At 39.5% G+C, this 14,298-nt stretch overlaps 1 protein-coding gene across 4 annotated transcripts in view; it reads left to right on the forward strand.

Moving 5' to 3' along the window:
- The window catches only part of KPNA1 (karyopherin subunit alpha 1), a 244,350-nt gene that overhangs the window by 5,888 nt on the left and 224,164 nt on the right, over positions 1–14,298 (forward strand). The gene's annotated exons all lie outside the window — the stretch shown is intronic.

The raw sequence follows: 14,298 nt of genomic DNA on the forward strand, positions 1-14,298 counted from the left end.
TCACATTACTAGAGGTTTCAATATTTTAAAAGTTAGTGAGGTGAATTTACCATCACTTTAATATTTTTTTCTGCACGTGCATGTGAAGCATAGCTAGATATTCGCAGTGCACCAGCATTTTATATACTGCAGCTTCTCAGAGCACCAGTGGGGCTAGTATCATGTCAGCAATTAACATATTGAGTAATTACCAGATTGTACAGTCACCTTAGACTCTTTGAATAAAGAGCTGTGCGTAAAATGCTGGTGCACGGTGCATACTTAAATACACTTTTGAAAAAGCTATAGCTTTCATTAGAAGCATTAATGCTAACACATGTATATTACAAAATGCTTCTATTCAAAACTGAAATGCATCCATGTGGAGACCAATTTTGGCTGGAAATTCCCATTAATTTTAGCTTAAAGGTATATGAAAACCAATATTTTTCTTTTATGATTTAGATAGGTATGCAAATTTAAACAGTTTTCTAATTTACTTCTATTATCATTTTTTTTCTCATTCTCTTGGTATCTCTTGTTGAAAAGCAGGGACGTATGCTTAGGAGCCGGCCCATTTCTGGAGCTCTATATGGTAGCAGTTTTGCAAGAATGCACTATTATGTAATGCCTACACAGGTGTCTCTTTAACACAGAATATCATGGGAATGAAGCAAATTCGATAAAATAAGTAAATTGGAAATGTTTTTTAAAATGTTATGCTCTGTCAGAATCACAAAAGAACATTTTTGGTTTTCATATCCCTTTAATATAAAAATCAGCCACGTGGAGTGCCCGTTAAAGTGATGGTAAATGCTCATATGATCAATAGCAGATGATACTGCTTTAACTAAACCAGATCTTAAAAAAAAAAAGAAAGAAATACTTTGTGCATGCATTTTTAAAACCTTAATATTGCCTGATATACGTCCTGCTGACTTCCACCATGCAAACCTTTTTTTTTTTTTTTTTTTTTGCCAGTAGGAGGCACAGCCAATAAAAATCTGTGCCACGCGGCCCATTGTCAATAGGAGTGTGCTCCTGACTCTCAGCAAAGCAGTAGGACAGTGTTAGGTGTGCACGTTAGATGCATCTAACTACACTACACAAAAAATTCAGGTTGTTCTAGGGGGCAAACAGGTTTTTTTTAGAAATGTGTACGTACTTAATAATGTGGCTGCTAAGTGTATGTGAGCTACTCACCCATGCTCAGATAAGCTCTGGTATGATTAGCCTTATTTGCCAGTATAGTAGCCATGGCTAGTTTGGGCACACTGCATTAGCATGTCAGCGGTACATGCTTGTGAGAGCAAATGCCTAATATTGTGTTATAGCTCACCTGCCTTTGCCAATCACAGACGTTAATTATAAAGCTGCTCACGTATACCTTCTGCCTGAAACATTCATTAGCAAGGTGTGTATCTTTTATATTCCCTTGTAAATAGACTTTTACTTTCGTTCCTGCTAATGTATTACAAGGAATTGTATTACAAATTCATTTTGTTATAATTTGCCGTAGTAAATCATTTTTTATTATTACATTTACTACATAAACTATATGGGCTTGTTACATATCCCATTCCAGAACCACGTGCACTAATATTAAGTGTTTCTTATTTAGCTGCTATAACAGCCGCAGCTCTTCTGAGCGGGCTTTATGATTTTATAGAGTGTGTATGGTAGGTAGATAGCATTCTGCCATCAGATTGTCAGAGAGTGAAGCGTGTATTATTACTGCTTCAGAGTCCAGTGGCGCTTAACGCCATACCAGCCTATGTTTGGCATTGCGCATGTTGATGTGAAACTTGTGCACAGTTGCTCGGCCATTGAAACCCATTTCATAGAGTTCTCGCCACACAATTCTTGTGCCGATGTTGCTTCCAGAGGCAGTTTAGAACTCTGTGCTGAGCGATGTAACAGTGAGTGTGTGAGTTTACATGCTCTACCATTTCATAGCTGGGCTAGTGGGCAGAAATGTCGCAAACTGACTTGTGGCAAAAGGGTGGTATCCTATGACAGTGAGCTCTTCAGTATGACTTATTGTATTGTCAATGTTTTTGTCTATGGCTACGTGCTGGATTTTATGCACCTGTTAGCAATGGGTGTGGCAGATACACCTAAGCTCAACTATTAGTAGGGGTGTCCAGATATTTTTTGCTATATAGTGTTTCTTCTGTTATGTGTGATCAGTCCACGGGTCATCATTACTTCTGGGATATAACTCCTCCCCAACAGGAAATGCAAGAGGATTCACCCAGCAGAGCTGCATATAGCTCCTCCCCTCTACGTCAGTCCCAGTCATTCTCTTGCACCCAACGACTAGATAGGATGTGTGAGAGGACTATGGTGATTATACTTAGTTTTTATGACTTCAATCAAAAGTTTGTTATTTTACAATAGCACCGGAGCGTGTTATTACTTCTCTGGCAGACTTTGAGGAAGAATCTACCAGAGTTTTTTTACTATGATTTTAACCGGAGTAGTTAAGATCATATTGCTGTTCTCGGCCATCTGAGGGAGGTAAAAGCTTCAGATCAGGGGACAGCGGGCAGATGAATCTGCATTGAGGTATGTAGCAGTTTTTATTTTCTGAATGGAATTGATGAGAAAATCCTGCTATACCGTTATAATGACATGTATGTATACACTTCAGTATTCTGGGAATGGTATTTCACCGGAACTACTCTGTTAAAGGTCACTAATCCTTTTAATAAGTATTTATCATGTTAAACGTTTTTGCTGGAATGTAGAATCGTTTACATTGCTGAGGTACTGAGTGAATAAATGTTTGGGCATTATTTTCCACTTGGCAGTTGTTTGCTTTAAATTGTGACAGTTTCGTTTCTCTTCACTGCTGTGTGTGAGAGGGAGGGGCCGTTTTTGGCGCTCTTTGCTACGCATCAAAAATTTCCAGTCAGCTACTATTATATTTCCTGCATGATCCAGTTCATCTCTGACAGATTTCAGGGGTCTTCAAACTTCTTTGAAGGGAGGTACATTCTCTCAGCAGAGCTGTGAGAATTTTATATTGACTGTGAATAAAAACGTTACTCTGTAATTTTTATGTCAAATTTAGTTATTGTTATTTACTAATGGGACCAAACCTTTGCTAAAAGTTGTGTTATTTTAAAGTTGATGCTATAACTGTTTTTCAGTTCATTATCTCAACTGTCATTTAATCGTTTAAGTACCTCTTTGAGGCACAGTACGTTTTTGCTAAAAAAGATTATAACCAGGTTGCAAGTTATTGCTAGTGTGTTAAACATGTCTGACTCAGAGGAAGATATCTGTGTCATTTGTTCCAATGCCAAGGTGGAGCCCAATAGAAATTTATGTACTAACTGTATTGATGCTACTTTAAATAAAAGTCAATCTGTACAATGTGAATAAATTTCACCAAACTGCGAGGGGAGAGTTATGCCGACTAACTCGCCTCACGCGGCAGTACCTGCATCTCCCGCCCGGGAGGTGCGTGATATTATGGCGCCTAGTACATCTGGGCGGCCATTACAGATAACATTACATGATATGGCTACTGTTATGACTGAAGTTTTGTCTAAATTACCAGAACTAAGAGGCAAGCGTGATCACTCTGGGGTGAGAACAGAGTGCGCTGACAATACTAGGGCCATGTCTGATACTGCGTCACAGCTTGCAGAGCATGAGGACGGAGAGCTTCATTCTGTGGGTGACGGTTCTGATCCAAACAGATTGGATTCAGATATTTCAAATTTTAAATTTAAATTGGAGAACCTCCGTGTATTACTAGGGGAGGTCTTAGCAGCTCTTAATGATTGTAACACCGTTGCAATACCAGAGAAACTGTGTAGGTTGGATAAATACTTTGCGGTACCGGCGAGTACTGACGTTTTTCCTATACCTAAGAGATTAACTGAAATTGTTACTAAGGAGTGGGATAGACCCGGTGTGCCGTTCTCACCCCCTCCAATATTTAGAAAGATGTTTCCAATAGACGCCACCACTCGGGACTTATGGCAAACGGTCCCTAAGGTGGAGGGAGCAGTTTCTACTTTAGCTAAGCGTACCACTATCCCGGTGGAGGATAGCTGTGCTTTTTCAGATCCAATGGATAAAAAATTAGAGGGTTACCTTAAGAAAATGTTTGTTCAACAAGGTTTTATATTGCAACCCCTTGCATGTATCGCGCCGATTACGGCTGCGGCAGCATTTTGGATTGAGTCTCTGGAAGAGAACCTTAGTTCATCTACGCTAGACGACATTATGGACAGGCTTAGAGTCCTTAAACTAGCTAATTCATTCATTTCGGAGGCCGTAGTACATTTAACCAAACTTACGGCTAAGAACTCAGGATTCGCCATACAGGCACGTAGGGCGCTGTGGCTAAAATCCTGGTCAGCTGATGTTACTTCTAAGTCCAAATTACTTAATATACCTTTCAAGGGGCAGTCTTTATTTGGGCCCGGTTTGAAAGAAATTATCGCTGACATTACAGGAGGTAAGGGCCACGCCCTACCTCAAGACAAAGCCAAAGCTAAGGCTAGACAGTCTAATTTTCGTCCCTTTCGGAATTTCAAAACAGGAGCAGCATCAACCTCCACTGCACCAAAACAGGAAGGAGCTGTTGCTCGTTACAGGCAAGGCTGGAAGCCTAACCAGTCCTGGAACAAGGGCAAACAGGCCAGGAAACCTGCTGCTGCCCCAAAGACAGCATGAACCGAGAGCCCCCGATCCGGGACCGGATCTAGTAGGGGGCAGACTTTCTCTCTTCGCCCAGGCCTGGGCAAGAGATGTTCAGGATCCCTGGGCGCTAGAGATCATATCTCAGGGATACCTTCTAGACTTCAAATTATCTCCCCCAAGAGGGAGATTTCATCTGTCAAGGTTGTCAACAAACCAGATAAAGAAAGAAGCGTTTCTACGCTGTGTACAAGATCTGTTATTAATGGGAGTGATCCATCCGGTTCCGCGGTCGGAACAAGGACAAGGGTTCTACTCAAACCTGTTTGTGGTTCCCAAAAAAGAGGGAACTTTCAGGCCAATCTTAGATTTAAAGATTCTAAACAAATTCCTAAGAGTTCCATCGTTCAAAATGGAAACTATTCGGACAATCTTGCCCATGATCCAAAAGGGTCAGTACATGACCACAGTGGATTTAAAAGATGCTTACCTTCACATACCGATCCACAAAGATCATCACCGGTATCTACGGTTTGCCTTCCTAGACAGGCACTACCAGTTTGTAGCTCTTCCATTCGGATTGGCTACGGCCCCAAGGATCTTCACAAAGATTCTAGGGGCCCTTCTGGCGGTACTAAGACCACGAGGGATTTCGGTAGCTCCGTACCTAGACGACATTCTAATACAAGCTTCAAGCTTTCAAACTGCCAAGTCTCATACAGAGTTAGTTCTGGCATTTCTAAGGTCGCATGGATGGAAAGTGAACGAAAAGAAGAGTTCTCTTTTTCCTCTCACAAGAGTTCCATTCTTGGGGACTCTTATAGATTCTGTAGAAATGAAGATTTACCTGACAGAAGACAGGTTAACAAAACTTCAAAATGCATGCCGTGTCCTTCATTCCATTCAACACCCGTCAGTAGCTCAATGCATGGAGGTGATCGGCTTAATGGTAGCGGCAATGGACATAGTACCTTTTGCACGCCTACACCTCAGACCGCTGCAATTATGCATGCTAAGTCAGTGGAATGGGGATTACTCAGATTTGTCCCCTACTATGAATCTGAATCAAGAGACCAGAAATTCTCTTCTATGGTGGCTTCATCGGCCACACCTGTCCAGGGGGATGCCATTCAGCAGGCCAGACTGGACAATTGTAACAACAGACGCCAGCCTACTAGGTTGGGGCGCTGTCTGGAATTCTCTGAAGGCTCAGGGATTATGGAATCAGGAGGAGAGTCTCCTTCCAATAAACATTCTGGAATTGAGAGCAGTTCTCAATGCCCTTCTGGCTTGGCCCCAATTAACAACTCGGGGGTTCATCAGGTTTCAGTCGGACAATATCACGACTGTAGCTTACATCAACCATCAGGGAGGGACAAGAAGCTCCCTAGCAATGATGGAAGTATCAAAGATAATTCGCTGGGCAGAGTCTCACTCTTGCCACCTGTCAGCAATCCACATCCCGGGAGTGGAGAACTGGGAGGCGGATTTCTTGAGTCGCCAGACTTTTCATCCGGGGGAGTGGGAACTTCATCCGGAGGTCTTTGCCCAAATACTTCGACGTTGGGGCAAACCAGAGATAGATCTCATGGCGTCTCGCCAGAACGCCAAACTTCCTCACTACGGGTCCAGATCCAGGGATCCGGGAGCGGTTCTGATAGATGCTTTGACAGCACCTTGGAATTTCGGGATGGCTTATGTGTTTCCACCCTTCCCGCTGCTTCCCCGATTGATTGCCAAAATCAAACAGGAGAGAGCATCAGTGATCCTAATAGCACCTGCATGGCCACGCAGGACTTGGTATGCAGATCTAGTGGACATGTCATCCTGTCCGCCTTGGTCTCTACCTCTAAGACAGGACCTTCTGATCCAGGGTCCGTTCAAACATCAAAATCTAACTTCTCTGAAGCTGACTGCTTGGAAATTGAACGCTTGATTTTATCAAAACGTGGTTTTTCTGAGTCGGTTATTGATACCCTAATACAGGCTAGGAAGCCTGTTACCAGAAAGATTTACCATAAAATATGGCGTAAATACCTATACTGGTGCGAATCCAAACGTTACTCCTGGAGTAAGGTTAGGATCCCTAGGATATTGTCCTTTCTACAAGAAGGCTTAGAAAAGGGTTTATCGGCTAGTTCATTAAAGGGACAGATTTCAGCTCTGTCCATCTTGTTACACAGGCGTCTGTCAGAAAATCCAGACGTCCAGGCCTTTTGTCAGGCTTTAGCTAGGATCAAGCCTGTGTTTAAAGCTGTTGCTCCACCATGGAGTTTAAACTTAGTTCTTAACGTTTTACAGGGTGTTCCGTTTGAACCCCTTCATTCCATTGATATAAAGCTGTTATCTTGGAAAGTTCTGTTTTTAATGGCTATTTCCTCGGCTCGAAGAGTCTCTGAGTTATCAGCATTACATTGTGATTCTCCTTATCTGATTTTTCACTCAGACAAGGTAGTTCTGCGTACTAAACCTGGGTTCTTACCTAAGGTAGTCACTAACAGGAATATCAATCAAGAGATTGTTGTTCCATCCTTGTGTCCAAATCCTTCTTCAAAGAAGGAACGTCTTCTACACAATCTGGATGTAGTTCGTGCCCTCAAGTTCTACTTGCAGGCAACTAAAGATTTTCGTCAAACTTCTTCCCTGTTTGTCGTTTATTCTGGACAGAGGAGAGGTCAAAAAGCTTCTGCTACCTCTCTCTCTTTTTGGCTTCGTAGCATAATACGTTTAGCCTATGAGACTGCTGGACAGCAGCCTCCTGAAAGAATTACAGCTCACTCCACTAGAGCTGTGGCTTCCACTTGGGCCTTTAAGAATGAGGCCTCTGTTGAACAGATTTGCAAGGCTGCAACTTGGTCTTCGCTTCATACTTTTTCCAAATTTTACAAATTTGACACTTTTGCTTCTTCGGAGGCTATTTTTGGGAGAAAGGTTCTTCAGGCAGTGGTTCCTTCTGTATAATGAGCCTGCCTATCCCTCCCGTCATCCGTGTACTTTTGCTTTGGTATTGGTATCCCAGAAGTAATGATGACCCGTGGACTGATCACACATAACAGAAGAAAACATAATTTATGCTTACCTGATAAATTCCTTTCTTCTGTTGTGTGATCAGTCCACGGCCCGCCCTGTTTTTAAGGCAGGTAAATATTTTTTAAATTATACTCCAGTCACCACTTCACCCTTGGTTACTCCTTTCTCGTTGATTCTTGGTCGAATGACTGGGACTGACGTAGAGGGGAGGAGCTATATGCAGCTCTGCTGGGTGAATCCTCTTGCATTTCCTGTTGGGGAGGAGTTATATCCCAGAAGTAATGATGACCCGTGGACTGATCACACAACAGAAGAAAGGAATTTATCAGGTAAGCATAAATTATGTTATTTACTCACTGAACTCTTGCACTTGCTCAGTAGACATAAAGAAAATTTTATCCTAAAAGACATCCTGCCATTTCATCGTGCATTCTGACAATACTAAATCATTTCACATATAATCCCGTTATTTTTAAAAGATTTGAAACGGTTCATTTTATCAAACAACATATCACATTGTTCAACTATAATTTGTTTTCTGATGTTATTTTTATTAATATTGTTATTGATGGAGCTTTCTTTTGTAATCCAAAGGTGGAATATTAATTGTCTTGCTATAAGTATTGTATTTATAATCACATTTTTCATACCACTTTGTTGAAATTCCATAGTAGGAAAGTATACATTTAATTCTGAAATATAAACTTTTGACCAAACGTTTTTTTTGTGAGCAAGTGACTTGCTTTGCTCAAATATTGATTTAATTTAGTGCAATGTCACAGATAGTGTCTCAAGTCAGGGTTATGTAAATTACATTTTAAGCAACTGTTTACCAGATCTTTTTTCCAATATTTAAGTCTAGATATTATCAAATAGTCTCTATTAATCATTCTAAATGGTGATTCTCCTAAGGCAGCCGATAATGTAGCTTTATATACATCCCTAATGCTGTATTCTATCATATAATCTATTGTGTTTTGTTGCAAAACAAATTCCCCATATTTCCCTTGTACTATCTTTTCTGTTAATATTAATTCATTGTTTATCCATCCATATATAGCTGATAGGGAGAACCTGTTTGTCTCATGCTTTTTGATTATTTCTTAAATTTCTACTATATTACTTTTACTGCAGCTATGGTTGAGTAAAGCCATTATATAGTGTTTTAGCTGTTCATAGTGTATTTTCCCTGCAATGGGAATATTGAATCTTTGTTGAAATTCATTAAAATATATTATTTCTTCTTTACTAAAATTTAGTGACTAGTGCGTGTTCTATTTCAAAGTATGTATAATATTTTTATGTAATTCACCATTTTAGATATGTTCGTTCCATACCATTTTTTAGGATCTTTTGAAATTTCTAGGCCTAAGTATTTTATGTGATATACTTCTGTAAACGGGTATATCGGATCTGTATTATGTTTATTTAGCCACATTATTTTCGATTTAGGGATGTTAATTTTATATCCAGATATTTTCCTGTATAACTCTATTAAGTATAATATCTTCGGAATTAATCTTTCTGGGTTAACCACATATAATAAAAGATCATCCGCGAATAGTGCCATCTTGATATTTATTTTCCACATAGAGTATCCTGGTATTAAGGATCTTGATTTTATTGCCAATATTTCTAACACTAAATTAAAAAGAAGGGGTGACAGTGGACATCCCTGCCTTGTTCCTCTAGATAGGGTTATTTTAATTCTACAATATATATGTAAACAATTACAGCTTAATTGCTGATAAAAAGCACAGATTAGTAAAAACAAATATTTATTAAACATTACAACCAAGCAGTCTGGTAGTAGCCCAGATGCAGATGTGTCACATGTCATAGGTCAGCCACCCTGGTCTAGATAAATCTATGAAAAATGTCTGATATGGTCAAGAGGAAGCACAGCTTTTTTGTTTTCTATTGGAAATGCCTGATATTGTCAAGAGGAAACGCAGCGTTTTTGTTTTCTATTGGAAATGCCTGATATGGTCAAGAGGAAGCAGAGCTTTTTTGTTTTCTATTGGAAATGCCTGATATGGTCAAGATGAAGCACACCTTTTGTTTTATATTGGAAATGTTTGATATGGTCAAAAGGAAGCAGAGCTCTTGTTTTCTAATGGAAATGTCTGATATGGTCAAGATGAAGCACAGCTTTTGTTTTCTATTGGAAATGCCTGATATTATCAACAGGAAACACAGCCATTTTGTTTTCTTTTGGAAATGTCTGATATGGTCAAGAGGAAGCACATCTTTTGTTTTCTATTGGAAATGCCTGATATGATCAAGAGGAGGCACAGCTCTTTTTCTATTTGAAATGCCTGATATGGTCAAGAGGAAGCACAGTTTTTTTGTTTTCTGTTGGATACATTTTGCTACTTTTTTATGGGCATAAGCTGATCAATGGATTCATTTATAGTAAAGCGGATGTTCATCATAGCAAGCGGTAAATATATTTGTTGTCCAAGGGACTGGTGTTTTTAGTGAGACAACAAGGTACTGGTGTTTATAGTGGGACACCAAGGGATTGGTGTTTATAGTGGGACACCAAGGGATTGGTGTTTATAGTGAGACAACAAGGGACTGGTGTTTACACTGGGACACCAAGGGACTGGTGTTTACAGTGAGACACCAAGAGACTGGTGTTTACAGTGAGACACCAAGGGACTGGTGTTTACAGTGAGACACCAAGGGACTGGTGTTTACAGTGCGACACCAAGGGACTGGTGTTTACAGTGCGACACCAAGGGACTGGTGTTTACAGTGCGACACCAAGGGACTGGTGTTTACAGTGCGACACCAAGGGACTGGTGTTTACAGTGCGACACCAAGGGACTGGTGTTTACAGTGCGACACCAAGGGACTGGTGTTTACAGTGCGACACCAAGGGACTGGTGTTTACAGTGCGACACCAAGGGACTGGTGTTTACAGTGCGACACCAAGGGACTGGTGTTTACAGTGCGACACCAAGGGACTGGTGTTTACAGTGCGACACCAAGGGACTGGTGTTTACAGTGCGACACCAAGGGACTGGTGTTTACAGTGCGACACCAAGGGACTGGTGTTTACAGTGCGACACCAAGGGACTGGTGTTTACAGTGCGACACCAAGGGACTGGTGTTTATAGTGCGGCACCAAGGGAGACTGGTGTTTATAGTGCGGCACCAAGGGAGACTGGTGTTTATAGTGCGGCACCAAGGGAGACTGGTGTTTATAGTGCGGCACCAAGGGAGACTGGTGTTTATAGTGCGGCACCAAGGGAGACTGGTGTTTATAGTGCGGCACCAAGGGAGACTGGTGTTTATAGTGCGGCACCAAGGGAGACTGGTGTTTATAGTGCGGCACCAAGGGAGACTGGTGTTTATAGTGCGGCACCAAGGGAGACTGGTGTTTATAGTGCGGCACCAAGGGAGACTGGTGTTTATAGTGCGGCACCAAGGGAGACTGGTGTTTATAGTGCGGCACCAAGGGAGACTGGTGTTTATAGTGCGGCACCAAGGGAGACTGGTGTTTATAGTGCGGCACCAAGGGAGACTGGTGTTTATAGTGCGGCACCAAGGGAGACTGGTGTTTATAGTGCGGCACCAAGGGAGACTGGTGTTTATAGTGCGGCACCAAGGGAGACTGGTGTTTATAGTGCGGCACCAAGGGAGACCGGTGTTTATAGTGAGACTTGAAGTTTAAGGGTAACTGTTGGTAACTAAGGGCCTGATCAAAAACTCCCATCATTGAGAGAGAAAAAACATAACATTTCTGGTTGTTTTTTGTTTTAAAGGACCAGTCAACATTGTAGATTTGCATAATTAACACATGCATGATAAGAAGACAGTGCAATAGCACTTAGTCTGAACTTCAAATGAGTAGTAGATTTTTGTTAAATTGCAAAGTTATGTCTATTTCCACTCCCCCTGTACCATGTGACAGCCATCAGCCAATCACATGCATATACGTATATGCTGTGAATTCTTGCACATGCTCAGTAGGAGTTGGTGACTCAAAAAGTGTAAATATAAAAAGACTGTGCACGTTTTGTTAATGGAAGTAAATTGGAAAGTTGTTTAAAATTGCATGCTCTATCTGAATCATGAAGTTTAATTTTGACTTGAGTGTCCCTTTAACATTACGTTATAATGTATGTGCATTCTGAGCATTGCATAATGAGATAAACAGCTCTCACGGTAACATTTGCCTTTATAAAATTCCTTGTTGGACCTCAGAGTACTAACAAGACTTGTTAGAGAGCTTAAGAGAGAGTGGAGAGCTTTAGATAATTGAGCCCTATGTGTTTCACACTTAGCTAATTTTTCTCACCAGTTGTGTCCCTGACTGGGAATTGGCAGTTATGTACTTTTGTGTATGTTGTGCCTACTGGGCACAAGATTGTGTTTTTAACCTCTTTGCATTGGTTAAACACACTGTTGGTATATACTAGGTTTACAATATCATTTATTATTATATCAGCAGTAATCTCTAGTAAAATGTTGGAGAACTTATCGTAGCAGTTGCCAACCAATAAAATGTATATACGTAACAATAGATTTATTAAAATCAATATGTATTCCTTAATTCTAGATTAGTTAGCTTTATAGACACCTTGAATTATATTTATGCAGAAACTAGATTATGAATCAATTATGCACACTTATGCCGTTACAATATTCTATACAACAGATCATAAAATGCACCTCCAAAAATTAACCTTACTCACGATAAATCGCATTAAAATACCACAAATGAATTCTACTAAAACAACTTATAATTAGCCAATAACTCTAATTCAATGCCAAATATGGATTACAAACTTACAGCGCTTAATTTACCACAACCAGAGATTTAACCACAATAACCAATTTATGTGCAGTTCTACGAGACTTCACAATAATAACTGACTTGTAAATCTGGAGTTCTAAATTACACAGGACTGTGAATATAAATTTAAAATACCAAATATCCCTTTAAATCACCAGCTTCAATTAAACTGTAGCAACAATGAATGTATTTGCTTTAAAATATTAAATTATAATCACTATCATACATTACCACATAACCAATTTGAGGTTTCAGCTTTTTCAGATAAATCCGTTCACCTCATAAATAATAAAGGTATTTGTAATTATGGAAAAAGAAAAGTTAGGCCCAGTTTTGCTTTATAGAGACTATTCCAAAGGCAGCAGTTCTCAGTCAGTCAAAATTCAAGCAAAGACCCCTCTCTTTCCTCTTGCATGAGCTTTTATCAAGTGATAAGCCCGCCTCTATTTTGTAATCATTTGTGAATATTCGGATACGCCCTTATCGAAGCTTGTCCCTTCATTGGCTATTTGGGAAATGCTTCCCTGAGCAGCCAGATACCTTTTGGTTGCAATACCATTTCTGAAATATTGGTGGCAGCAAACACTGTCAAACAGTTTCACTATCAAATGCTGCTAACGGTTTACTATATACCTTTTCATTTTTAAAATGTATATTTAGTATACTCACTATTTCTTCCCTCAGCAAACAAATATGTCCAATTTGTATGGGTTCATTTAATACTATTTAATCTGAGTATTTCCATACTAAACATGATATACTTCTTTATAATATTTTAAAAATGCTTATAAAAGTCACATTTTCTATGAAAGGATTTAGAAGGATTATTTTATACTTTCAGCATGGATTCAATTTATATTTTACAATTGTCATCTTTTCCAGTTATTATAAATATTTAGTGTATAACTATATGGTAGGACTCAGGGTAGGCACTCCTGTAACAGTATTTATTAGCCCCATTTGAAGCCCAATCTGTTCCTCAGATGTCTGGAAATAAAAGAAATAGTGTCATTATTCTGAGATTTTTTAGCACATTTTAAATCTACCAGTGCAGCTATTATTCAGTTTTTAATTCATTATATCCAACACAGTATGTAGCATGTGATGTATCTCTTAAATCATTATATATATTATTCAGGCAGTCTGCGGTACACATTAATTTATCTAAGAACTATATAAATAATTTCTTATCAAAAGTACATTGGTTAAGATATTTTAAAATCTTAATTCTTAGGCTTTCAACTTCCCATATTACCCTTCTTAGGCATAGACAATCTTCTAGGTATTACATATATATGTTGTTAATACAATTTGAGTATTTTAAATTATATGAAAGTTACAGACAAACCATCTATATGACTTTCTAAGTACATATTCTGCTATTAAGATCTAAGCTGTCAAATTCTGGGGTTCTGTGTATTCAACTCAGCATAGGGTAATTAACTCTTGCATGCAAAGTGGCTGTCCTTCCTGTAAACCTGTTTTTCTGAGCATAGACTTGTGCTTCAAAGAGCTGACTCTCTCCTTGCAGGGGTCCATTATCTTCACTAATTTAATAATTGTATCATCCCTTCTGCTCTATTAGATGTCTTGAGCAACGAGGGGGGTCAATGCCACCCACTTTAGTGTCATTCACAGTGCAGCTAAATCAATTCATAGTAGATATTAGCTAAATGAGATATTAAATTATGTGATATCCAATGCCACTCAGCCATACCCTGACAACACAATAACCTACAATCATTTGTAAAATAATAAAAACCTCTAATTAGACCATTTCATTATTACGCTATAATATCCCTTTAACAATTAATAGTTCCTTT

The sequence above is a fragment of the Bombina bombina genome, chromosome 3 (assembly GCF_027579735.1).
Source record: "Bombina bombina isolate aBomBom1 chromosome 3, aBomBom1.pri, whole genome shotgun sequence".
Classification (NCBI taxonomy): Eukaryota; Metazoa; Chordata; class Amphibia; order Anura; family Bombinatoridae; genus Bombina; species Bombina bombina.